General features: G+C 56.1%; 1 long non-coding RNA gene across 1 annotated transcript; it reads left to right on the forward strand.

Moving 5' to 3' along the window:
- Nucleotides 1-2083: 2083 nt before the first annotated feature.
- LOC142907469 (uncharacterized) lies at nt 2084-27703 on the forward strand. Its single transcript, XR_012931026.1, has 3 exons — nt 2084-2552; nt 16476-16696; nt 27556-27703. It is a non-coding gene; the product is annotated as an uncharacterized LOC142907469 (long non-coding RNA).

The raw sequence follows: 27703 nt of genomic DNA on the forward strand, positions 1-27703 counted from the left end.
GTGATAAAACTGGTGATAAACTGGTGATAAACTGGTAATAAACTGGTGATAAACTGGTGATAAACTGGTGATAAACTGGCGATAAAACTGGTGATAAACTAGCGCTAAACTGGTGATAAACTGGTGATAAACTGGTGATAAACTGGTGATAAACTGGCGATAAACTGGTAATAAACTAGCACTAAACTACCACTAAACTAGTGCTAAACTAGTAATAAACTGGTGATAAACTGGTGATAAACTGGTGATAAACCAGCGCTAAACTGGTAATAAACTAGCACTAAACTACCACTAAACTAGTGCTAAACTGGTAATAAACTGGTGATAAACTGGTGATAAACTGGTGATAAACTGGCGATAAACTGGTGATAAACTGGTGATAAACTGGTGATAAACTGGCGATAAACTGGTGATAAACTGGTGATAAACTGGTGATAAACTGGTGATAAACTGGTGATAAACTGGTGATAAACTGGTGATAAACTGGCGATAAACTGGTGATAAACTGGTGATAAACTGGTGATAAACTAGCACTAAACTACCACCTAACTAGAGCTCAGCCCGCGCCTAGCTGGCGATAAACTGGCGATAAACTGGCGATAAACTGGTGATAAACTGGCGATAAACTGGCGATAAACTAGCACTAAACTACCACTAAACTAGTGCTAAACTAGTAATAAACTGGTGATAAACTGGTAATAAACTAGCACTGAACTAGTAATAAACTAGTAATAAACTAGCACTGAACTAGTAATAAACTAGTAATAAGCTAGCGCTTAACTACCACTAAACTAGCGCTTAACTGGTGATAAACTGGTAATAAACTAGCACTGAACTAGCGCCAAACGTCCCTTGACTCCCCCCCTCTCCCCCCGTGTCTCTCTCCCCGTCTCTCTCTCCCCGTGTCTCTCTCTCCCCGTGTCTCTCTCTCCCCGTGTCTCTCTCTCCCCGTGTCTCTCTCTCCCCGTGTCTCTCTCTCCCCGTGTCTCTCTCTCCCCCGTGTCTCTCTCCCCCCGTGTCTCTCTCCCCCCGTGTCTCTCTCCCCCCGTGTCTCTCTCCCCGTGTCTCACCCCGTGTCTCTCCCTGTGTCTCCCCCCCCGTGTCTCTCTCCCCGTGTCTCTCTCTCTCCCCGTGTCTCTCTCTCTCTCTCTCCCCGTGTCTCTCTCTCCCCGTGTCTCTCTCTCCCCGTGTCTCTCTCCCCCCGTGTCTCTCTCTCTCCCCGTGTCTCTCTCTCTCTCCCCCGTGTCTCTCTCCCCCCGTGTCTCTCTCCCCCCATGTCTCTCTCCCCCCGTGTCTCTCTCTCCCCGTGTCTCTCCCCCCGTGTCTCCTCCCCGTGTCTCACCCCGTGTCTCTCCCCGTGTCTCTCTCTCCCCGTGTCTCTCTCTCCCCGTGTCTCTCTCTCGCCGTGTCTCTCTGCCCCCGTGTCTCTCTCTCCCCGTGTCTCTCCCCGTGTCTCTCTCTCCCCGTGTCTCTCTCTCCCCGTGTCTCTCTTTCCCCATGTCTCTCTCCATCTCTCCCTGTGTCTCTGTCCATCTCTCCCTGTGTCTCTCACTCCCCGTGTCTCTCTCCCCGTGTCTCTCTCTCCCCGTGTCTCTCTCTCCCCGTGTCTCTCCCCCCGTGTCTCCTCCCCGTGTCTCACCCCGTGTCTCTCCCCGTGTCTCTCTCTCCCCGTGTCTCTCTCTCCCCTTGTCTCTCTCTCCCCGTGTCTCTCTCTCCCCTTGTCTCTCTCTCCCCTTGTCTCTCTCTCCCCTTGTCTCTCTCTCCCCGTGTCTCTCTCTCCCCGTGTCTCTCTCTCACCGTGTCTCTCTCTCCCCGCGTCTCTCTCTCCCCGTGTCTCTCTCTCCCCGTGTCTCTCTCTCCCCGTGTCTCTCTCTCCTCGTGTCTCTCTCTCCCCGTGTCTCTCTCTCCCCGTGTCTTTCTCCCCATGTCTATCTCCCCGTGTCTCTCTCTCTCCCCCCGTGTCTCTCTCTCTCTCTCCCTGTGTCTTCCCCCGTGTCTCCCCCCGTGTCTCCCCCCGTGTCTCTCCCTGTGTCTCCCCCCCGTGTCTCTCTCTCCCCGTGTCTCTCTCTCTCTCTCCCCGTGTCTCTCTCTCTCTCCCCGTGTCTCTCTCTCTCCCCGTGTCTCTCTCTCCCCGTGTCTCTCTCTCTCCCCGTGTCTCTCTCTCCCTGTGTCTCTCTCTCTCCCCGTGTCTCTCTCTCCCCGTGTCTCTCTCTCCCCGTGTCTCTCCCCGTGTCTCTCCCCGTGTCTCTCCCCGTGTCTCTCTCTCCCCGTGTCTCTCTCTCCCCGTGTCTCTCCCCGTGTCTCTCTCTCCCCGTGTCTCTCTCTCCCCGTGTCTCTCCCCGTGTCTCTCCCCGTGTCTCTCTCTCCCCGTGTCTCTCTCTCCCCGTGTCTCTCCCCGTGTCTCTCTCTCCCCCCGTGTCTCTCTCTCTCCCCCCGTGTCTCTGAGCAGCAGTGTTCTGGCTCCATCTGTGAACGCTTTGGCCTGGAGGAGTGCAGCTGCAGCGACACCGAGGATGACCGAGAGATGTGTCACCTGTGCTGCATGCAGAGAGGTCGGAGAGACACGGGGAGAGAGACACGGGGAGAGAGAGACACGGGGGGAGAGAGACACGGGGAGAGAGAGACACGGGGAGAGATGTGTCACCTGTGCTGCATGCAGAGAGGTCGGAGAGACACGGGGGGAGAGAGAGACACGGGGAGAGAGAGACACGGGGAGAGAGAGACACGGGGAGAGAGAGACACGGGGAGAGAGAGACACGGGGGGAGAGACACTGGGAGAGATGTGTCACCTGTGCTGCATGCAGAGAGGTCGGAGAGACACGGGGGGAGAGACACGGGGAGAGAGAGACACGGGGAGAGAGACACGGGGAGAGAGACACGGGGGGAGAGACACTGGGAGAGATGTGTCACCTGTGCTGCATGCAGAGAGGTCGGAGAGACACGGGGAGAGAGAGACACGGGGAGAGAGAGACACGGAGGGGGAGAGACACGGGGAGAGACACGGGGAGAGAGAGACACGGGGAGAGAGAGACACGGGGGGAGAGACACTGGGAGAGATGTGTCACCTGTGCTGCATGCAGAGAGGTCGGAGAGACACGGGGAGAGAGACACGGGGAGAGAGAGACACGGGGGGAGAGAGACACGGGGAGAGAGAGACACGGGGAGAGATGTGTCACCTGTGCTGCATGCAGAGAGGTCGGAGAGACACGGGGGGAGAGAGAGACACGGGGAGAGAGAGACACGGGGAGAGAGAGACACGGGGAGAGAGAGACACGGGGAGAGAGAGACACGGGGGGAGAGACACTGGGAGAGATGTGTCACCTGTGCTGCATGCAGAGAGGTCGGAGAGACACGGGGGGAGAGAGAGACACGGGGAGAGAGAGACACGGGGAGAGAGAGACACGGGGAGAGAGAGACACGGGGGGAGAGACACTGGGAGAGATGTGTCACCTGTGCTGCATGCAGAGAGGTCGGAGAGACACGGGGAGAGAGAGACACGGGGAGAGAGAGACACGGGGGGAGAGACACTGGGAGAGATGTGTCACCTGTGCTGCATGCAGAGAGGTCGGAGAGACACGGGGGGAGAGACACGGGGAGAGAGAGACACGGGGAGAGAGACACGGGGAGAGAGACACGGGGGGAGAGACACTGGGAGAGATGTGTCACCTGTGCTGCATGCAGAGAGGTCGGAGAGACACGGGGAGAGAGAGACACGGGGAGAGAGAGACACGGAGGGGGAGAGACACGGGGAGAGACACGGGGAGAGAGAGACACGGGGAGAGAGAGACACGGGGGGAGAGACACTGGGAGAGATGTGTCACCTGTGCTGCATGCAGAGAGGTCGGAGAGACACGGGGAGAGAGAGAGACACGGGGGGAGAGAGAGACACGGGGGGAGAGACACTGGGAGAGATGTGTCACCTGTGCTGCATGCAGAGAGGTCGGAGAGACACGGGGAGAGAGAGACACGGGGAGAGAGAGACACGGGGGGAGAGACACTGGGAGAGATGTGTCACCTGTGCTGCATGCAGAGAGGTCGGAGAGACACGGGGAGAGAGAGACACGGGGAGAGAGACACGGGGAGAGAGAGACACGGGGGGAGAGACACTGGGAGAGATGTGTCACCTGTGCTGCATGCAGAGAGGTCGGAGAGACACGGGGGGAGAGACACGGGGAGAGACACGGGGAGAGAGAGACACGGGGAGAGAGACACGGGGAGAGAGAGACACGGGGGGAGAGACACTGGGAGAGATGTGTCACCTGTGCTGCATGCAGAGAGGTCGGAGAGACACGGGGAGAGAGACACGGGGAGAGAGAGACACGGGGGGAGAGACACTGGGAGAGATGTGTCACCTGTGCTGCATGCAGAGAGGTCGGAGAGACACGGGGAGAGAGACACGGGGAGAGAGAGACACGGGGGGAGAGACACTGGGAGAGATGTGTCACCTGTGCTGCATGCAGAGAGGTCGGAGAGACACGGGGAGAGAGAGACACGGGGAGAGAGACACGGGGAGAGAGAGACACGGGGGGAGAGACACTGGGAGAGATGTGTCACCTGTGCTGCATGCAGAGAGGTCGGAGAGACACGGGGGGAGAGACACGGGGAGAGAGAGACACGGGGAGAGAGAGACACGGGGGGAGAGACACTGGGAGAGAGAGACACGGGGGGAGAGACACTGGGAGAGATGTGTCACCTGTGCTGCATGCAGAGAGGTCGGAGAGACACGGGGAGAGAGACACGGGGAGAGAGAGACACGGGGAGAGAGACACAGGGAGAGAGAGACACGGGGGGAGAGACACGGGGGGAGAGACACGGAGAGAGAGAGAGACACGGGGAGAGAGACACGGGGAGAGAGAGACACGGGGAGAGACACGGGGGGGGAGACACAGAGGGGGAGACACGGAGGGGGAGACACGGGGAGAGAGAGAGAGACACGGGGAGAGAGAGAGAGAGAGAAACACAGGGAGAGAGAGAGAGAGACACGGGGAGAGAGAGACACGGAGAGACACGGGGGAGAGACACGGGGAGAGAGAGACACGGGGAGAGAGAGACACGGGGAGAGAGAGAGAGACACGGGGGGAGAGAGACACGGGGAGGGAGAGACACAGGGAGAGACACGGGGAGAGAGAGAGACGGGGAGAGACACGGGGAGAGAGAGACACGGGGAGAGAGAGACACGGGGAGAGAGAGACACGGGGAGAGAGAGACACGGGGAGAGAGAGACACGGGGGGAGAGACGGGGAGAGAGAGAGAGACACGGGGAGAGACACGGGGAGAGAGAGACACGGGGAGAGACACGGGGAGAGAGAGACACGGGGGGGGGAGACACGGGGAGAGAGAGACACGGGGAGAGAGAGAGACACGGGGAGAGAGAGACACGGGGAGAGAGAGAGACACGGGGGGAGAGAGACACGGGGAGAGACACGGGGGGGGAGACACAGAGGGGGAGACACGGAGGGGGAGACACGGGGAGAGAGAGAGAGACACGGGGAGAGAGAGAGAGAGAGAAACACAGGGAGAGAGAGAGAGAGAGACACGGGGAGAGAGAGACACGGGGAGAGACACGGGGGAGAGACACGGGGAGAGAGAGACACAGGGAGAGAGAGACACGGGGAGAGAGACACGGGGAGAGAGACACGGGGAGAGAGAGACACGGGGAGAGACACGGGGGGAGAGACACGGGGAGAGACACGGGGAGAGAGAGACACGGGGGGGGGAGACACGGGGAGAGAGAGACACGGGGAGAGAGAGACACGGGGAGAGAGAGACACGGGGAGAGAGAGACACGGGGAGAGAGAGAGAGACACGGGGAGAGAGAGACACGGGGGAGAGAGAGAGACACGGGGGGAGAGACACGGGGAGAGAGAGACACGGGGAGAGAGAGACACGGGGAGAGAGACACGGGGAGAGAGAGACACTGAGAGAGAGACACGGGGAGAGAGAGACGCGGGGAGAGAGAGACACGGGGAGAGAGACACAGGGAGAGAGAGACACGGGGGGAGAGACACGGGGGGAGAGACACGGAGAGAGAGAGAGACACGGGGAGAGAGACACGGGGAGAGAGAGACACGGGGAGAGACACGGGGGGGGAGACACAGAGGGGGAGACACGGAGGGGGAGACACGGGGAGAGAGAGAGAGACACGGGGAGAGAGAGAGAGAGACACGGGGAGAGAGAGACACGGAGAGACACGGGGGAGAGACACGGGGAGAGAGAGACACGGGGAGAGAGAGACACGGGGAGAGAGAGAGAGACACGGGGGGAGAGAGACACGGGGAGGGAGAGACACAGGGAGAGACACGGGGAGAGAGAGAGACGGGGAGAGACACGGGGAGAGAGAGACACGGGGAGAGAGAGACACGGGGAGAGAGAGACACGGGGAGAGAGAGACACGGGGAGAGAGAGACACGGGGGGAGAGACGGGGAGAGAGAGAGAGACACGGGGAGAGACACGGGGAGAGAGAGACACGGGGAGAGACACGGGGAGAGAGAGACACGGGGGGGGGAGACACGGGGAGAGAGAGACACGGGGAGAGAGAGAGACACGGGGAGAGAGAGACACGGGGAGAGAGAGAGACACGGGGGGAGAGAGACACGGGGAGAGACACGGGGGGGGAGACACAGAGGGGGAGACACGGAGGGGGAGACACGGGGAGAGAGAGAGAGACACGGGGAGAGAGAGAGAGAGAGAAACACAGGGAGAGAGAGAGAGAGAGACACGGGGAGAGAGAGACACGGGGAGAGACACGGGGGAGAGACACGGGGAGAGAGAGACACAGGGAGAGAGAGACACGGGGAGAGAGACACGGGGAGAGAGACACGGGGAGAGAGAGACACGGGGAGAGACACGGGGGGAGAGACACGGGGAGAGACACGGGGAGAGAGAGACACGGGGGGGGGAGACACGGGGAGAGAGAGACACGGGGAGAGAGAGACACGGGGAGAGAGAGACACGGGGAGAGAGAGAGAGACACGGGGAGAGAGAGACACGGGGAGAGAGAGAGACACGGGGGGAGAGACACGGGGAGAGAGAGACACGGGGAGAGAGAGACACGGGGAGAGAGACACGGGGAGAGAGAGACACTGAGAGAGAGACACGGGGAGAGAGAGACGCGGGGAGAGAGAGACACGGGGAGAGAGAGACACGGGGAGAGAGAGACGCGGGGAGAGAGACACGGGGAGAGACACGGGGGGAGAGACACGGGGAGAGAGAGACACGGGGAGAGAGAGACACAGGGGGAGACGGGGAGAGAGAGACACGGGGAGAGAGAGACACGGGGAGAGAGAGACACGGGGAGAGAGACACGGGGAGAGAGAGACACGGGGGGAGAGACACGGGGAGAGAGAGACACGGGGGGGGAGACACGGGGAGAGAGAGACACGGGGAGAGAGAGACACGGGGAGAGAGAGAGACACGGGGAGAGAGAGACACGGGGAGAGAGAGACACGGGGAGAGAGAGAGACACGGGGAGAGAGAGACACGGGGGGGGGAGACACGGGGAGAGAGAGACACGGGGAGAGAGAGACACGGGGAGAGAGAGACACGGGGAGAGAGAGAGAGACACGGGGAGAGAGAGACACGGGGAGAGAGAGAGACACGGGGGGAGAGACACGGGGAGAGAGAGACACGGGGAGAGAGAGACACGGGGAGAGAGACACGGGGAGAGAGAGACACTGAGAGAGAGACACGGGGAGAGAGAGACGCGGGGAGAGAGAGACACGGGGAGAGAGAGACACGGGGAGAGAGAGACGCGGGGAGAGAGACATGGGGAGAGACACGGGGGGAGAGACACGGGGAGAGAGAGACACGGGGAGAGAGAGACACAGGGGGAGACGGGGAGAGAGAGACACGGGGAGAGAGAGACACGGGGAGAGAGAGACACGGGGAGAGAGACACGGGGAGAGAGAGACACGGGGGGAGAGACACGGGGAGAGAGAGACACGGGGGGGGACACACGGGGAGAGAGAGACACGGGGAGAGAGAGACACGGGGAGAGAGAGAGACACGGGGAGAGAGAGACACGGGGAGAGAGAGACACGGGGAGAGAGAGAGACACGGGGAGAGAGAGACACGGGGAGAGAGAGACACGGGGGGGAGAGACACGGGGGGGAGAGACACGGGGAGAGAGAGACACGGGGAGAGAGAGACACGGGGAGGGAGAGACACAGGGAGAGACACGGGGAGAGAGAGCGACGGAGAGAGACACGGGGAGAGACACACGGGGAGAGAGAGACACGGGGAGAGAGACACGGGGGGAGAGAGACACGGGGAGAGATGGGGAGAGACACGGGGAGAGAGAGACACGGAGGGGGAGAGACACGGGGAGAGAGAGACACGGGGAGAGACACGGGGGGAGAGACACAGAGGGGGAGAGACACGGGGAGGGAGAGACACGGGGGGAGAGAGACACGGGGAGAGAGAGACACGGGGAGAGAGAGACACGGGGAGAGAGAGAGAGACACGGGGAGAAAGAGAGAGAGAGAGAGAGAGGCACGGGGAGAGAGAGACACGGGGAGAGAGAGACACAGGGGGAGACACGGGGGGAGAGACACGGGGAGAGAGAGACACGGGGAGAGAGAGACACGGGGAGAGACACGGGGGGAGAGACACGGGGAGAGAGAGACACGGGGAGAGACACGGGGAGAGAGACACGGTGGGGGAGACACGGGGAGAGAGAGACACGGGGAGAGAGAGACACGGGGAGAGAGAGACACGGGGAGAGAGAGACACGGGGAGAGAGATACACGGGGAGAGAGAGACACAGGGAGAGAGAGACACGGGGAGAGAGAGAGAGACACGGGGAGAGACACGGGGGGAGAGACACGGGGAGAGAGATACGGGGGGAGGGAAACCGGAGAGAGACACACGGGGAGAGAGAGACACGGGGAGAGAGACACGGGGAGAGACACGGGGAGAGAGAGACACGTGGAGAGAGAGACACGGGGGGAGAGACACGGGGGGAGAGACACGGGGAGAGAGAGACACGGGGAGAGAGACAGGGGGAGAGAGAGACACGGGGAGAGAGAGACACGGGGAGAGAGAGACACGGGGAGAGAGAGACACGGGGAGAGAGAGACACGGGGAGAGAGAGACACGGGGGGAGAGACACGGAGGGGGAGAGACACGGGGAGGGAGAGACACGGGGAGAGACACGGGGGGAGAGAGACACTGGGAGAGACGGGGAGAGAGAGACACGGGGAGAGAGAGACACGGGGAGAGAGAGACACGGGGGGGGGGACACGGGGAGAGAGAGACACGGGGAGAGAGAGACACGGGGAGAGAGAGACACGGGGAGAGACACGGGGAGAGAGAGACAAGGGGAGAGACACGGGGAGAGAGAGACACGGGGGGGGGAGAGACACGGGGAGAGAGAGACACGGGGAGAGAGAGACACGGGGAGAGAGACACGGGGAGAGAGAGACACGGGGAGAGAGAGACACGGGGAGAGAGAGACACGGGGAGAGACACGGGGAGAGAGAGACAAGGGGAGAGACACGGGGAGAGAGAGACACGGGGGGGGGAGAGACACGGGGAGAGAGAGACACGGGGAGAGAGAGACACGGGGAGAGAGAGACACGGGGGGAGAGACACGGGGGGAGAGACACGGGGGGAGAGAGACACGGGAAGAGACGGGGAGAGACACGGGGAGAGCGAGAGACACGGGGAGAGAGAGACACGGGGGGAGAGAGACACGGGGGGGTAGACACGGGGAGAGAGAGACACGGTGGGGAGAGAGACACGGGGGGAGACGGGGAGAGACACGGGGAGAGAGAGACACTGGGGGAGAGACACGGGGAGAGAGAGACACGGGGAGAGAGACAGGGGGAGAGAGAGATACGGGGAGAGAGACACGGGGAGAGAGAGACACGGGGAGAGAGACACGGGGAGAGAGGGACACGGGGGGAGAGACACGGGGAGAGAGAGACACGGGGAGAGAGACAGGGGGAGAGAGAGATACGGGGAGAGAGAGACACGGGGAGAGAGACAGGGGGAGATAGAGACACGGGGAGAGACACGGGGAGAGAGAGACACGGGGAGAGAGAGACACGGGGAGAGAGAGACACGGGGAGAGAGAGACACGGGGAGAGAGAGACACGGGGAGAGACACGGGGAGAGACACGGGGAGAGAGAGACACGGGGAGAGAGACACGGGGGGAGAGAGACACGGGGAGAGAGAGACACTGGGAGAGACGGGGAGAGAGACACGGGGAGAGAGAGACACGGGGAGAGAGACACGGGGGGAGAGAGACACTGGGGGAGAGAGACACGGGGAGAGAGAGACACGGGGAGAGATAGACACGGGGAGAGAGAGACACGGGGAGAGAGAGAGACACGGGGAGAAGAGACACGGGGAGAGAGAGACACGGGGAGAGAGAGACACGGGGAGAGACACGGGGAGAGAGAGACACGGGGGGAGAGAGAGAGACACGGGGAGAGAGACAGGGGGCGAGAGAGACACGGGGAGAGAGAGAAACTGGGAGAGACGGGGAGAGAGAGACACGGGGAGAGAGAGACACGGGGGGAGAGAGAGACACAGGGAGAGAGAGACACGGGGGGAGAGAGAGACACGGGGAGAGAGATACAAGGGGAGAGACACGGGGAGAGAGAGACACGGTGAGAGAGAGACACGGGGAGAGAGAGACACGGGGGGAGAGACACGGGGGGAGACACGGGGAGACACGGGGAGAGAGAGACACGGGGGGGGGAGAGACACGGGGAGAGACACGGGGAGAGAGAGACACGGGGAGAGAGAGACACGGGGAGAGAGAGACACGGGGAGAGAGAGACACGGGGAGAGAGAGACACGGGGAGAGAGAGACATGGGGGGGAAGACACGGGGAGCGAGAGACACGGGGAGAGAGAGACACACGGGGAGAGAGAGACTCACGGGGAGAAAGAGACACGGGGAGAGAGACCCTGGGAGGGAGAGACACGGGGAGAGACACGGGGAGAGATAGACACGGGGAGAGAGACGGGGAGAGAGAGACACGCGGAGAGAGACAGGGGGAGAGAGAGACAGGGGGAGAGAGAGACACGGGGAGAGAGACACGGGGAGAGACACGGGGAGAGAGACACGGGGAGAGAGACACACGGGGAGAGAGAGACCTGGGTAGAGAGAGACACGGTGAGAGAGAGACAGGGGGAGAGAGAGACACTGGGAGAGACGGGGAGAGACACAGGGAGAGAGAGACACGGGGAGAGAGAGACACTGGGAGAGACGGGGAGAGAGACACGGGGAGAGAGAGACACGGGGAGAGAGACACGGGGGGAGAGAGACATGGGGGGAGAGAGACACGGGGACAGAGAGACCGGGGGAGAGAGAGACACGGGGAGAGAGAGACACGGGGAGAGAGACACGGGGAGAAAGAGACACGGGGAGAGAGAGACACGGGGAGAGAGAGACACGGGGAGAGACGGGGAGAGAGAGACACGGGGAGAGAGACACGGGGGGAGAGAGACACGGGGAGAGAGAGACACTGGGAGAGACGGGGAGAGAGACACGGGGAGAGAGAGACACGGGGAGAGAGACACGGGGGGAGAGAGACACTGGGGGAGAGAGACACGGGGAGAGAGAGACACGGGGAGAGATAGACACGGGGAGAGAGAGACACGGGGAGAGAGAGAGACACGGGGAGAAGAGACACGGGGAGAGAGAGACACGGGGAGAGCGAGAGACACGGGGAGAGAGAGACACGGGGGGAGAGAGACACGGGGGGGTAGACACGGGGAGAGAGAGACACGGTGGGGAGAGAGACACGGGGGGAGACGGGGAGAGACACGGGGAGAGAGAGAGACACGGGGAGAGAGAGACACGGGGGGAGAGAGACACGGGGGGGTAGACACGGGGAGAGAGAGACACGGTGGGGAGAGAGACACGGGGGGAGACGGGGAGAGACACGGGGAGAGAGAGACACTGGGGGAGAGACACGGGGAGAGAGAGACACGGGGAGAGAGACAGGGGGAGAGAGAGATACGGGGAGAGAGACACGGGGAGAGAGAGACACGGGGAGAGAGACACGGGGAGAGAGGGACACGGGGGGAGAGACACGGGGAGAGAGAGACACGGGGAGAGAGACAGGGGGAGAGAGAGATACGGGGAGAGAGAGACACGGGGAGAGAGACAGGGGGAGATAGAGACACGGGGAGAGACACGGGGAGAGAGAGACACGGGGAGAGAGAGACACGGGGAGAGAGAGACACGGGGAGAGAGAGACACGGGGAGAGAGAGACACGGGGAGAGACACGGGGAGAGACACGGGGAGAGAGAGACACGGGGAGAGAGACACGGGGGGAGAGAGACACGGGGAGAGAGAGACACTGGGAGAGACGGGGAGAGAGACACGGGGAGAGAGAGACACGGGGAGAGAGACACGGGGGGAGAGAGACACTGGGGGAGAGAGACACGGGGAGAGAGAGACACGGGGAGAGAGAGACACGGGGAGAGAGAGAGACACGGGGAGAAGAGACACGGGGAGAGAGAGACACGGGGAGAGAGAGACACGGGGAGAGACACGGGGAGAGAGAGACACGGGGGGAGAGAGAGAGACACGGGGAGAGAGACAGGGGGCGAGAGAGACACGGGGAGAGAGAGAAACTGGGAGAGACGGGGAGAGAGAGACACGGGGAGAGAGAGACACGGGGGGAGAGAGAGACACAGGGAGAGAGAGACACGGGGGGAGAGAGAGACACGGGGAGAGAGATACAAGGGGAGAGACACGGGGAGAGAGAGACACGGTGAGAGAGAGACACGGGGAGAGAGAGACACGGGGGGAGAGACACGGGGGGAGACACGGGGAGACACGGGGAGAGAGAGACACGGGGGGGGGAGAGACACGGGGAGAGACACGGGGAGAGAGAGACACGGGGAGAGAGAGACACGGGGAGAGAGAGACACGGGGAGAGAGAGACACGGGGAGAGAGAGACACGGGGAGAGAGAGACATGGGGGGGAAGACACGGGGAGCGAGAGACACGGGGAGAGAGAGACACACGGGGAGAGAGAGACTCACGGGGAGAAAGAGACACGGGGAGAGAGACACGGGGAGGGAGAGACACGGGGAGAGACACGGGGAGAGATAGACACGGGGAGAGAGACGGGGAGAGAGAGACACGCGGAGAGAGACAGGGGGAGAGAGAGACAGGGGGAGAGAGAGACACGGGGAGAGAGACACGGGGAGAGACACGGGGAGAGAGACACGGTGAGAGAGAGACAGGGGGAGAGAGAGACACTGGGAGAGACGGGGAGAGACACAGGGAGAGAGAGACACGGGGAGAGAGAGACACTGGGAGAGACGGGGAGAGAGACACGGGGAGAGAGAGACACGGGGAGAGAGACACGGGGGGAGAGAGACATGGGGGGAGAGAGACACGGGGAGAGAGAGACCGGGGGAGAGAGAGACACGGGGAGAGAGAGACACGGGGAGAGAGACACGGGGAGAAAGAGACACGGGGAGAGAGAGACACGGGGAGAGAGAGACACGGGGAGAGACGGGGAGAGAGAGACACGGGGAGAGAGACACGGGGGGAGAGAGACACGGGGAGAGAGAGACACTGGGAGAGACGGGGAGAGAGACACGGGGAGAGAGAGACACGGGGAGAGAGACACGGGGGGAGAGAGACACTGGGGGAGAGAGACACGGGGAGAGAGAGACACGGGGAGAGATAGACACGGGGAGAGAGAGACACGGGGAGAGAGAGAGACACGGGGAGAAGAGACACGGGGAGAGAGAGACACGGGGAGAGAGAGACACGGGGAGAGACACGGGGAGAGAGAGACACGGGGGGAGAGAGAGAGACACGGGGAGAGAGACAGGGGGCGAGAGAGACACGGGGAGAGAGAGAAACTGGGAGAGACGGGGAGAGAGAGACACGGGGAGAGAGAGACACGGGGGGAGAGAGAGACACAGGGAGAGAGAGACACGGGGGGAGAGAGAGACACGGGGAGAGAGATACAAGGGGAGAGACACGGGGAGAGAGAGACACGGTGAGAGAGAGACACGGGGAGAGAGAGACACGGGGGGAGAGACACGGGGGGAGAGAGACACGGGGAGAGACGGGGAGAGACACGGGGAGAGAGAGACACGGGGGGGGGAGAGACACGGGGAGAGACACGGGGAGAGAGAGACACGGGGAGAGAGAGACACGGGGAGAGAGAGACACGGGGAGAGAGAGACACGGGGAGAGAGAGACACGGGGAGAGAGAGACATGGGGGGGAAGACACGGGGAGCGAGAGACACGGGGAGAGAGAGACACACGGGGAGAGAGAGACTCACGGGGAGAAAGAGACACGGGGAGAGAGACACGGGGAGGGAGAGACACGGGGAGAGACACGGGGAGAGATAGACACGGGGAGAGAGACGGGGAGAGAGAGACACGCGGAGAGAGACAGGGGGAGAGAGAGACAGGGGGAGAGAGAGACACGGGGAGAGAGACACGGGGAGAGACACGGGGAGAGAGACACGGGGAGAGAGACACACGGGGAGAGAGAGACCTGGGTAGAGAGAGACACGGTGAGAGAGAGACAGGGGGAGAGAGAGACACTGGGAGAGACGGGGAGAGACACAGGGAGAGAGAGACACGGGGAGAGAGAGACACTGGGAGAGACGGGGAGAGAGACACGGGGAGAGAGAGACACGGGGAGAGAGACACGGGGGGAGAGAGACATGGGGGGAGAGAGACACGGGGAGAGAGAGACCGGGGGAGAGAGAGACACGGGGAGAGAGAGACACGGGGAGAGAGACACGGGGAGAAAGAGACACGGGGAGAGAGAGACACGGGGAGAGAGAGACACGGGGAGAGACGGGGAGAGAGAGACACGGGGGGAGAGAGAGAGACACGGGGAGAGAGAGACACGGGGAGAGAGACAGGGGGCGAGAGAGACACGGGGAGAGAGAGAGACACTGGGAGAGACGGGGAGAGAGAGACACGGGGAGAGAGACACGGGGGGAGAGAGAGACACGGAGAGAGAGAGACACGGGGGGAGAGAGAGACACGGGGAGAGAGAGACAAGGGTAGAGACACGGGGAGAGAGAGACACGGGTAGAGAGAGACACGGGGGGAGAGACACGGGTGGAGAGAGACACGATGAGAGACGGGGAGAGACACAGGGAGAGAGAGACACGGGGAGAGAGAGACATGGGGAGAGACACGGGGAGAGACACGGGGAGAGACACGGGGAGAGAGAGACACGGGGAGAGACACGGGGAGAGAGAGACACGGGGAGAGAGAGACACGGGGAGAGAGAGACATGGGGAGTGAGAGACACGGGGAGAGAGAGACACGGGGAGAGAGAGAGACACGGGGAGAGTGACACGGGGGGAGAGAGACACGGGGAGAGAGAGACACGGGTAGAGAGAGACACGGGGAGAGAGAGACACAGGGAGAGAGAGACATGGGGGGGAAGACACGGGGAGAGAGAGACACGGGGAGAGAGAGACACATGGGGAGAGAGAGACACGGGGAGAGAGAGACACGCGGAGAGAGAGACACGGAGGGGGAGAGACACGGGGAGGGAGAGACACGGGGAGAGACACGGGGAGAGAGAGACACGGGGAGAGAAACAGGGGGAGAGAGAGACACGGGGAGAGAGACAGGGGGAGCGAGAGACACGGAGGGGGAGAGACACGGGGAGGGAGAGACACGGGGAGAGACACGGGGAGAGAGAGACACGGGGAGAGAGACAGGGGGAGAGAGAGACAGGGGGAGAGAGAGACACGGGGAGAGAGAGACACGGGGAGAGAGAGACACGGGGAGAGAGAGACACGGGGAGAGAGAGACACGGGGAGAGACACGTGGAGAGAGAGACACGGGGGGAGAGACACGGGGGGAGAGAGACACGGGGAGAGAGAGACACGGGGAGAGACGGGGAGAGACACGGGGAGAGAAAGAGACACGGGGAGGGAGAGACACGGGGGGAGAGAGACACGGGGAGAGAGAGACACGGGGAGAGAGAGACACGGGGAGAGAGAGACACGGGGAGAGACGGGGAGAGACACGGGGAGAGAGAGACGCGGGGAGAGAGAGACACGGGGAGAGAGAGACACGGGGAGAGAGAGACACGGGGAGAGACACGTGGAGAGAGAGACACGGGGGGAGAGAGACACGGGGAGAGAGAGACACGGGGAGAGACGGGGAGAGACACGGGGAGAGAGAGAGACACGGGGAGGGAGAGACACGGGGGGAGAGAGACACGGGGAGAGAGACGGGGAGAGAGAGACACGGGGAGAGAGACACGGGGAGAGAGAAACACGGGGAGAGAGACATGGGGGGAGCGAGAGACACAAGGGGAGAGAGAGACACAGGGGAAGAGACACGGGGAGAGAGACACGGTGAGAGCGAGACACGGGGTGAGCGAGAGAGACACACGGGGGGAGCGAGAGAGACACACCGGCGTTGGTGGTGCTGTTTGTTAGACACAGACACGCCCTCACCCCCGCTCCCTCTCCCTCTCCACCCTCTGCTCTGCTATCTCCAGGAGTGGCAGGCTCGTGCGTCAGCTCCAGCTCTCCGCTGCTGGCTGCTCACTTCAATGGCTCCGTGATTCGCCTACAGCCAGGAGCAGCCTGCAGCGATTTCCGGGGCTACTGTGACGCTTTCTCTCGCTGTCGTCCCGTTGACGCTGACGGCCCGCTGGCACGCCTCAAGAAGGCCATCTTCAACCCCGAGCTGTACCAGGACATCGCCACGTGGATCAGGGTACAGCTCACTTAGACACTCACTTACTCAGACACTCACTTAGACACTTAGACACTTAGACACTCACTTAGACACTCGCTGGCTGGCACGCCTCAAGAAGGCCATCTTCAACCCCGAGCTGTACCAGGACATCGCCACGTGGATCAGGGTACAGCTCACTTAGACACTCACTTAGACACTCACTTAGACACTTAGACACTTAGACACTCACTTAGACACTTAGACACTTAGACACTTAGACACTCACTTAGACACTCACTTAGACACTTAGACACTCACTTAGACACTTAGACACTCACTTTGACACTCACTTAGACACTTAGACACTCACTTAGACACTTAGACACTCACTTAGACACTCACTTAGACACTCACTTAGACACTTAGACACTCACTTAGACACTCGCTGGCTGGCACGCCTCAAGAAGGCCATCTTCAACCCTGGGCTGTACCAGGACATCGCCACGTGGATCAGGGTACAGCTCGCCTAGACACTCACTTAGACACTTAGACACTCACTTAGACACTCACTTAGACACTCACATAGACACTCACTTAGACACGCACTCACTTAGACACTCACTTAGACACTTAGACACTTAGAAACTCACTCACTTAGACACTTAGATACTCACTTAGACACTTAGACACTCACTCAGACACTCACTTAGACACTCACATAGACGCTCACTCACTCAGACACTCACTTAGACACTCACTTGGACACTTAGACACTCACTTAGACACTTAGACACTCACTTAGACACTTAGACACTCACTTAGACACTTAGATACTCACTTAGACACTCACTCACTCAGACACTCACTTAGACACTCACTTACACACTTAGACACTCACTTAGACACTCACTTAGACACTTAGACACTCACTTAGACACTTAGACACTCACTTAGACACTCACTTAGACACTTAGACACTTAGACACTCACTTAGACACTCACTGTCTGGCACGCCTCAAGAAGGCCATCTTCAACCCTGAGCTGTACCAGGGCATCGCCACGTGGATCAGGGTACAGCTCACTTAGACACTCACTTAGACACTCACTTAGATACTTAGACACTCACTTAGACACTCACTTAGACACTCACATAGACACTTAGACACTTAGACACTCACTTAGACACTCACTTAGACACTCACTTAGACACTTAGACACTCACTTACACACTCACTTAGACACTTAGACACTCACTTAGACACTCACTTAGACACTTAGACACTCACTTAGACACTCACTTAGACACTTAGACACTCACTTAGACACTCACTTAGACACTTAGACACTTAGACACTCACATAGACACTCACTGTCTGGCACGCCTCAAGAAGGCCATCTTCAACCCCGAGCTGTACCAGGACATCGCCACGTGGATCAGGGTACAGCTCACTTAGACACTCACTTACACACTCACTTAGACACTTAGACACTCACTTAGACACTCACTTAGACACTTAGACACTCACTTAGACACTCACTTAGACACTTAGACACTCACTTAGACACTCACTTAGACACTTAGACACTTAGACACCCACTTAGACACTCGCTGGCTGGCACGCCTCAAGAAGGCCATCTTCAACCCTGAGCTGTACCAGGACATCGCCACGTGGATCAGGGTACAGCTCACTTAGACACTCACTCACTCAGACACTCACTTAGATACTTAGACACTCACTTAGACACTCACTTAGACACTTAGACACTCACTTAGACACTCACTTAGACACTTATACACTCACTTAGACACTCACTTAGACACTTAGACACTCACTTAGACACTTAGACACTCACTTAGACACTCACTTAGACACTTAGACACTCACTTAGACACTCACTTAGACACTTAGACACTTAGACACTCACTTAGTCACTTAGACACTTAGACACTCACTTAGACACTCACTTAGACACTTAGACACTCACTTAGACACTCACTGTCTGGCACGCCTCAAGAAGGCCATCTTCAACCCCGAGCTGTACCAGGACATCGCCACGTGGATCAGGGTACAGCTCACTTAGACACTCACTTAGACACTTAGACACTTAGACACTCACTTAGACACTCACTTAGACACTCACTTAGACACTCACTTAGACACTCGCTGGCTGGCACGCCTCAAGAAGGCCATCTTCAACCCTGAGCTGTACCAGGACATCGCCACGTGGATCAGGGTACAGCTCACTTAGACACTCACTCACTCAGACACTCACTTAGATACTTAGACACTCACTTAGACACTCACTTAGACACTTAGACACTCACTTAGACACTCACTTAGACACTTATACACTCACTTAGACACTCACTTAGACACTTAGACACTCACTTAGACACTTAGACACTCACTTAGACACTCACTTAGACACTTAGACACTCACTTAGACACTCACTTAGACACTTAGACACTTAGACACTCACTTAGTCACTTAGACACTTAGACACTCACTTAGACACTCACTTAGACACTTAGACACTCACTTAGACACTCACTGTCTGGCACGCCTCAAGAAGGCCATCTTCAACCCCGAGCTGTACCAGGACATCGCCACGTGGATCAGGGTACAGCTCACTTAGACACTCACTTAGACACTTAGACACTTAGACACTCACTTAGACACTCACTTAGACACTCACTTAGACACTCACTTAGACACTCGCTGGCTGGCACGCCTCAAGAAGGCCATCTTCAACCCCGAGCTGTACCAGGACATCGCCACGTGGATCAGGGTACAGCTCACTTAGACACTCACTTAGACACTCACTTAGACACTCACTTAGACACTCACTTAGACACTCACTTAGACACTTAGACACTTAGACACTCACTTAGACACTCACTTAGACACTCACTTAGACACTTAGACACTTAGACACTCACTTAGACACTCACTGGCTGGCACGCCTCAAGAAGGCCATCTTCAACCCCGAGCTGTACCAGGACATCGCCACGTGGATCAGGGTACAGCTCACTTAGACACTCACTTAGACACTTAGACACTTAGACACTCACTTAGACACTCACTTAGACACTCACTTAGACACTCACTTAGACACTCGCTGGCTGGCACGCCTCAAGAAGGCCATCTTCAACCCCGAGCTGTACCAGGACATCGCCACGTGGATCAGGGTACAGCTCGCCTAGACGCTCGCTCACTCAGACACTCACTTAGACACTCACTTAGACACTTACTTAGACACTTACTTAGACACTCACTTAGACACTTAGACACTTAGACACTCACTCAGACACTCACTTAGACACTTAGACACTCACTTAGACACTCAGACACTCACTTAGACACTCACTTAGACACTTAGACACTCACTTAGACACTCGCTGGCTGGCACGCCTCAAGAAGGCCATCTTCAACCCCGAGCTGTACCAGGACATCGCCACGTGGATCAGGGTACAGCTCACTTAGACACTCACTCACTTAGACACTCACTTAGACACTCACTTAGACACTCACTTAGACACTTAGACACTCACTTAGACACTTAGACACTCACTTAGACACTCACTTAGACACTTAGACACTCACTTAGACACTCACTTAGACACTTAGACACTCACTTAGACACTCACTTAGACACTCACTTAGACACTTAGACACTTAGACACTCACTTAGACACTCGCTGTTTGGCACGCCTCAAGAAGGCCATCTTCAACCCTGAGCTGTACCAGGACATCGCCACGTGGATCAGGGTACAGCTCACTTAGACACTCACTTAGACACTCACTTAGACACTCACTTAGACACTTAGACACTCACTTAGACACTTAGACACTCACTTAGACACTCACTGGCTGGCACGCCTCAAGAAGGCCATCTTCAACCCTGAGCTGTACCAGGACATCGCCACGTGGATCAGGGTACAGCTCACTTAGACACTCACTTAGACACTCACTTAGACACTCACTTAGACACTTAGACACTTAGACACTCACTTAGACACTTACTCACTTAGACACTCACTTAGACACTCACTTAGACACTCGCTCATTTAGACACTCACTTAGACACTCACTTAGACACTCATTTAGACACTTAGACACTCACTTAGACACTCACTTAGACACTCACTTAGACACTCACTTAGACACTTAGACACTCACTTAGACACTCACTTGGACACTTAGACACTTAGCCACTCACTTAGACACTTACTCACTTAGACACTCACTTAGACACTCACTTAGACACTCGCTCACTTAGACACTCACTTAGACACTCACTTAGACACTCATTTAGACACTTAGACACTCACTTAGACACTCACTTAGACACTCACTTAGACACTTAGACACTCACTTAGACACTCACTTGGACACTTAGACACTTAGCCACTCACTTAGACACTTAGACACTTAGACACTCACTTAGATACTCACTTAGACACTCACTTAGACACTCACTTAGACACTTAGACACTCACTTAGACACTCACTTAGACACTCACTTAGACACTTAGACACTCACTTAGACACTTAGACACTTAGCCACTCACTTAGACACTTAGACACTCACTTAGACACTCACTTAGACACTTAGACACTCACTTAGACACTTAGACACTCACTTAGACACTCACTGGCTGGCACACCTCAAGAAGGCCATCTTCAACCCCGAGCTGTACCAAGACATCGCCACGTGGATCAGGGTACAGCTCACTTAGACACTCACTCACTTAGACACTCACTTAGACACTTAGACACTCACTTAGACACTTAGACACTCACTTAGACACTCACTTAGACACTCACTTAGACACTTAGCCACTCACTTAGACACTTAGACACTCACTTAGACACTCACTTAGACACTTAGACACTTAGACACTCACTTAGACACTTAGACACTCACTTAGACACTCACTGTCTGGCACGCCTCAAGAAGGCCATCTTCAACCCTGAGCTGTACCAGGACATCGCCACGTGGATCAGGGTACAGCTCACTTAGACACTCACTTAGACACTCACTTAGACACTTAGACACTCACTTAGACACTCACTTAGACACTCACTTAGACACTTAGACACTCACTTAGACACTCACTTAGACACTCACTTAGACACTTAGACACTCACTTAGACACTCACTTAGACACTTAGACACTCACTTAGACACTTAGACACTCACTTAGACACTTAGACACTTAGACACTCACTTAGACGCTCACTTAGACACTTAGACACTCACTTAGACACTTAGACACTCACTTAGACACTCACTTAGACACTCACTTAGTCACTTAGACACTTAGACACTCACTTAGACACTCGCTGGCTGGCACGCCTCAAGAAGGCCATCTTCAACCCTGAGCTGTACCAGGACATCGCCACGTGGATCAGGGTACAGCTCACTTAGACACTCACTTAGACACTCACTTAGACACTCACTTAGACACTCACTTAGACACTTAGACACTCACTTAGACACTCGCTGGCTGGCACGCCTCAAGAAGGCCATCTTCAACCCCGAGCTGTACCAGGACATCGCCACGTGGATCAGGGTACAGCTCACTTAGACACTCACTTAGACAATCACTTAGACACTCACTTAGACACTTACTTAGACACTCACTTAGACACTCGCTATCTGGCACGCCTCAAGAAGGCCATCTTCAACCCCGAGCTGTACCAGGACATCGCCACGTGGATCAGGGTACAGCTCACTTAGACACTCACTTAGACACTCACTTAGACACTTAGACACTCACTTAGACACTTAGACACTCACTTAGACACTCACTTAGACACTCACTTAGACACTCACTTAGACACTTAGACACTCACTTAGACACTCACTTAGACACTCACTTAGACACTCACTTAGACACTTAGACACTCACTTAGACACTCACTTAGACACTTAGACACTCACTTAGACACTCACTCACTTAGACACTCACTTAGACACTCACTTAGACACTTAGACACTCACTTAGACACTCACTTAGACACTCACTTAGACACTCACTTAGACACTCACTTAGACACTTAGACACTCACTTAGACACTTAGACACTCACTTAGACACTCACTTAGACACTTAGACACTCACTTAGACACTTAGACACTCACTTAGAAACTCACTTAGACACTCACTTAGACACTCACTCACTTAGACACTCACTTATACACTCACTTAGACACTTAGACACTCACTTAGACACTCACGTAGACACTCACTTAGACACTCACTTAGACACTTAGACACTCACTTAGACACTCGCTGTCTGGCACGCCTCAAGAAGGCCATCTTCAACCCTGAGCTGTACCAGGACATCGCCACGTGGATCAGGGTACAGCTCACTTAGACACTCACTTAGACACTTAGACACTTAGACACTCACTTAGACACTCACTTAGACAGTCACTTAGACACTCACTTAGACACTCGCTGTCTGGCACGCCTCAAGAAGGCCATCTTCAACCCCGAGCTGTACCAGGACATCGCCACGTGGATCAGGGTACAGCTCGCCTAGACGCTCACTCACTCAGACACTCACTTAGACACTCACTTAGACACTCACTTAGACACTTAGACACTCACTTAGACACTTAGACACTTAGACACTCACTTAGACACTCACTTAGACACTCACTTAGACACTTAGACACTCACTTAGACACTCACTTAGACACTTAGACACTCACTTAGACACTCGCTGGCTGGCACGCCTCAAGAAGGCCATCTTCAACCCCGAGCTGTACCAGGACATCGCCACGTGGATCAGGGTACAGCTCACTTAGACACTCACTTAGACACTCACTCACTTAGACACTCACTTAGACACTCACTTAGACACTTAGACACTCACTTAGACACTTAGACACTCACTTAGACACTTAGACACTCACTTAGACACTCACTCACTCACTTAGACACTCACTTAGACACTTAGACACTCACGTAGACACTTAGACACTCACTTAGACACTCACTTAGACACTCACTTAGACACTTAGACACTCACTTAGACACTTAGACACTCACTTAGACACTTAGACACTTAGACACTTAGACACTCACTTAGACACTCACTTAGACACTCACTTAGACACTCACTTAGACACTCACTTAGACACTTAGACACTCACTTAGACACTCACTTAGACACTCACTCACTTAGACACTCACTTAGACACTCACTTAGACACTCACTTAGACACTTAGACACTCACTTGGACACTCACTTAGACACTTAGACACTCACTCACTTAGACACTCACTTAGACACTCACTGTCTGGCACGCCTCAAGAAGGCCATCTTGAACCCTGAGCTGTACCAGGACATCGCCACGTGGATCAGGGTACAGCTCACTTAGACACTCACTTAGACACTCACTTAGACACTCACTTAGACACTTAGACACTTAGACACTCACTTAGACACTCACTTAGACACTCACTTAGACACTTAGACACTCACTTAGACACTCACTTAGACACTCACTCACTTAGACACTCACTTAGACACTCACTTAGACACTCACTTAGACACTTAGACACTCACTTGGACACTCACTTAGACACTTAGACACTCACTCACTTAGACACTCACTTAGACACTCACTGTCTGGCACGCCTCAAGAAGGCCATCTTGAACCCTGAGCTGTACCAGGACATCGCCACGTGGATCAGGGTACAGCTCACTTAGACACTCACTTAGACACTCACTTAGACACTCACTTAGACACTTAGACACTTAGACACTCACTTAGACACTTAGACACTCACTTAGACACTCACTTAGACACTTAGACACTTAGACACTCACTTAGACACTTAGACACCCACTTAGACACTCGCTGGCTGGCACGCCTCAAGAAGGCCATCTTGAACCCTGAGCTGTACCAGGACATCGCCACGTGGATCAGGGTACAGCTCGCCTAGACGCTCACTCACTCAGACACTCACTTAGACACTCACTTAGACACTCACTTAGACACTTAGACACTCACTTAGACACTTAGACACTCACTTAGACACTCACTTAGACACTTAGACACTTAGACACTCACTTAGACACTTAGACACTTAGACACTCACTTAGACACTCACTCACTTAGACACTCACTCACTTAGACACTTAGACACTCACTTAAACACTTAGACACTCAATCACTTAGACACTCACTTAGACACTTAGACACTTAAACACTTAGACACTCACTTAGACACTCACTGGCTGGCACGCCTCAAGAAGGCCATCTTCAACCCTGAGCTGTACCAGGACATCGCCACGTGGATCAGGGTACAGCTCACTTAGACACTCACTTAGACACTCACTTAGACACTCACTTAGACACTCACTTAGACACTTAGACACTCACTTAGACACTTAGACACTCACTTAGACACTCACTTAGACACTCACTTAGACACTTAGACACTCACTTAGACACTTAGACACTCACTTAGACACTTAGACACTCACTTAGACACTCACTTATACACTTAGACACTTAGACACTCACTCACTTAGACACTCATTTAGACACTCACTCACTTAGACACTCACATAGACACTCACTTAGACACGCACTCACTTAGACACTCACTTAGACACTCACTTAGACACTTAGACACTTAGACACTCACTCACTTAGACACTTAGACACTCACTTAGACACTCACTCACTTAGACACTTATTTAGACACTCACGTAGACATTCACTTAGACACTTAGACACTCACTTAGACACTCACTTTGACACTCACTTAGACACTCACTTAGACACTCACTTACTTAGACACTCACTTTCTTAGACACTTAGCCACTCACTTACTTAGACACTCACTTACTTAGACACTTAGACACTCACTTACTTAGACGCTTAGACACTCACTTAGACACTTAGACACTCACTCAGACACTCACTTAGACACTTAGACACTCACTTAGACACTTACTTAGACACTCACTTATTTAGACACTCACTTAGACAATTACTCACTCATACACTCACTTAGACACTTAGACAGTCACTTAGACACTCACTTAGACACTTAGACACTCACTTAGACACTCACTTAGACACTCACTCACTTAGACACTCACTTAGACACTCACTTAGACACTCACTTAGACACTCACTTAGACACGCACTCACTTAGACACTCACTTAGACACTTAGACACTCACTCACTTAGACACTTAGACACTCACTTAGACACTTAGACACTCACTTAGACACTCACTCACTTAGACACTTACTTAGACACTCACGTAGACACTCACTTAGACACTTAGACGCTCACTTACACACTCACTTTGACACTCACTTAGACACTTAGACACTCACTTAGACACTCACTTACTTAGACACTCACTTACTTAGACACTTAGACACTCACTTTCTTAGACACTTAGACACTCACTTACTTAGACACTCACTTACTTAGACACTTAGACACTCACTTACTTAGACGCTTAGACACTCACTTAAACACTTAGACACTCACTCAGACACTCACTTAGACACTCACTTAGACACTTAGACACTCACTTAGACTCTCACTTAGAGACTCACTTAGACACTCACTTACTTAGACACTCACTTACTTAGACACTCACTTAGACAATTACTCACTCATACACTCACTTAGACACTTAGACAGTAACTTAGACACTCACTTAGACACTTAGACAGTCACTTAGACACTCACTCATTTAGACACTTACTCACTTAGACACTCACTCACTCCCCGTGTCTCTCCCCCGTGTCTCTCTCCCCGTGTCACTCTCCCCGTGTCTCTCTCCCCCTGTGTCTCCCCGTGTCTCCCCGCGTCTCCCCATGTCTCTCTCCCCATGTCTCTCTCCCCATGTGTCTCCCCGTGTCTCTTACCCCGTGTCTCCCCATGTCTCTCTCCCCGTGTCTCTTACCCCGTGTCTCCCCGTGTCTCTCTCCCCGTGTCTCTCTCCCCATGTCTCATCGTGTCTCTCTCCTCGTGTCTCTCTCCACGTTTCTCTCTCCCCGTGTCTCCCCGTGTCTCTCTCTCCCCGCGTCTCCCCATGTCTCTCTCCCCATGTCTCTCTCCCCATGTCTCTCTCCCCATGTCTCTCTCCCCCTGTGTCTCCCCGTGTCTCTTACCCCGTGTCTCCCCGTGTCTCTCTCTCCCCGCGTCTCCCCGTGTCTCTCCGTGTCTCCCCGCGTCTCCCCGTGTCTCCCCGTGTCTCTCTCCCCGTGTCTCTCTCCCCGTGTCTCTCTCCCTGTGTCTCTCTCCCCACGCCTCCCCGTGTCTCCCCGTGTCTCCCTGTGTCTCTCTCCCCGTGTCTCTCTCTCCCCGTGTCTCTCTCCCCGCGTCTCTCTCCCCGTGTCCCTCTCCCCGTGTCTCTCTCTCCCCGCGTCTCCCCATGTCTCTCTCCCCGTGTCTCTCTCCCCGCGTCTCTCTCCCCGTGTCTCTCTCCCCGTGTCTCCCCGTGTCTCTCTCCCCGTGTCTCTCTCCCCGTGTCTCTCTCCCCGCGTCTCCCCGTGTCTCCCCGTGTCTCTCTCCCCGCGTCTCCCCGTGTCTCTGTCCCCGCGTCTCTCTCCCCGCGTCTCCCCGCGTCTCCCCGTGTCTCTCTCCCCGCGTCTCCCCGTGTCTCTCTCCCCATGTCTCTCTCCCCGTGTCTCCCCGTGTCTCCCCGTGTCTCTCTCCCCGCGTCTCCCCGTGTCTCCCCGTGTCTCTCTCCCCGTGTCTCTCTCCCCGCGTCTCCCCGTGTCTCTCTCCCCGTGTCTCCCCGTGTCTCCCCGTGTCTCTCTCCCCGCGTCTCCCCGTGTCTCCCCGTGTCTCTCTCCCCGTGTCTCTCTCCCCGCGTCTCCCCGTGTCTCCGCACGTGAAGGTGTATTGGTGGTCCGTGCTGCTGATGCTACTGGCGCTGATTCTCTTGATGGCAGCGTTCATCCGCGTCTGCAGCGTTCACACTCCCACCAGTAACCCAAAGCTTCCTCCTCACAAGCACATCTCTGGTGAGTCTCACCAGCTCGCTC

The sequence above is a fragment of the Petromyzon marinus genome, chromosome 79, assembly GCF_048934315.1.
Source record: "Petromyzon marinus isolate PM22_M1 ecotype Great Lakes invasive population chromosome 79, UKy_Petmar_22M1.pri1.0, whole genome shotgun sequence".
NCBI lineage: Eukaryota > Metazoa > Chordata > Hyperoartia > Petromyzontiformes > Petromyzontidae > Petromyzon > Petromyzon marinus.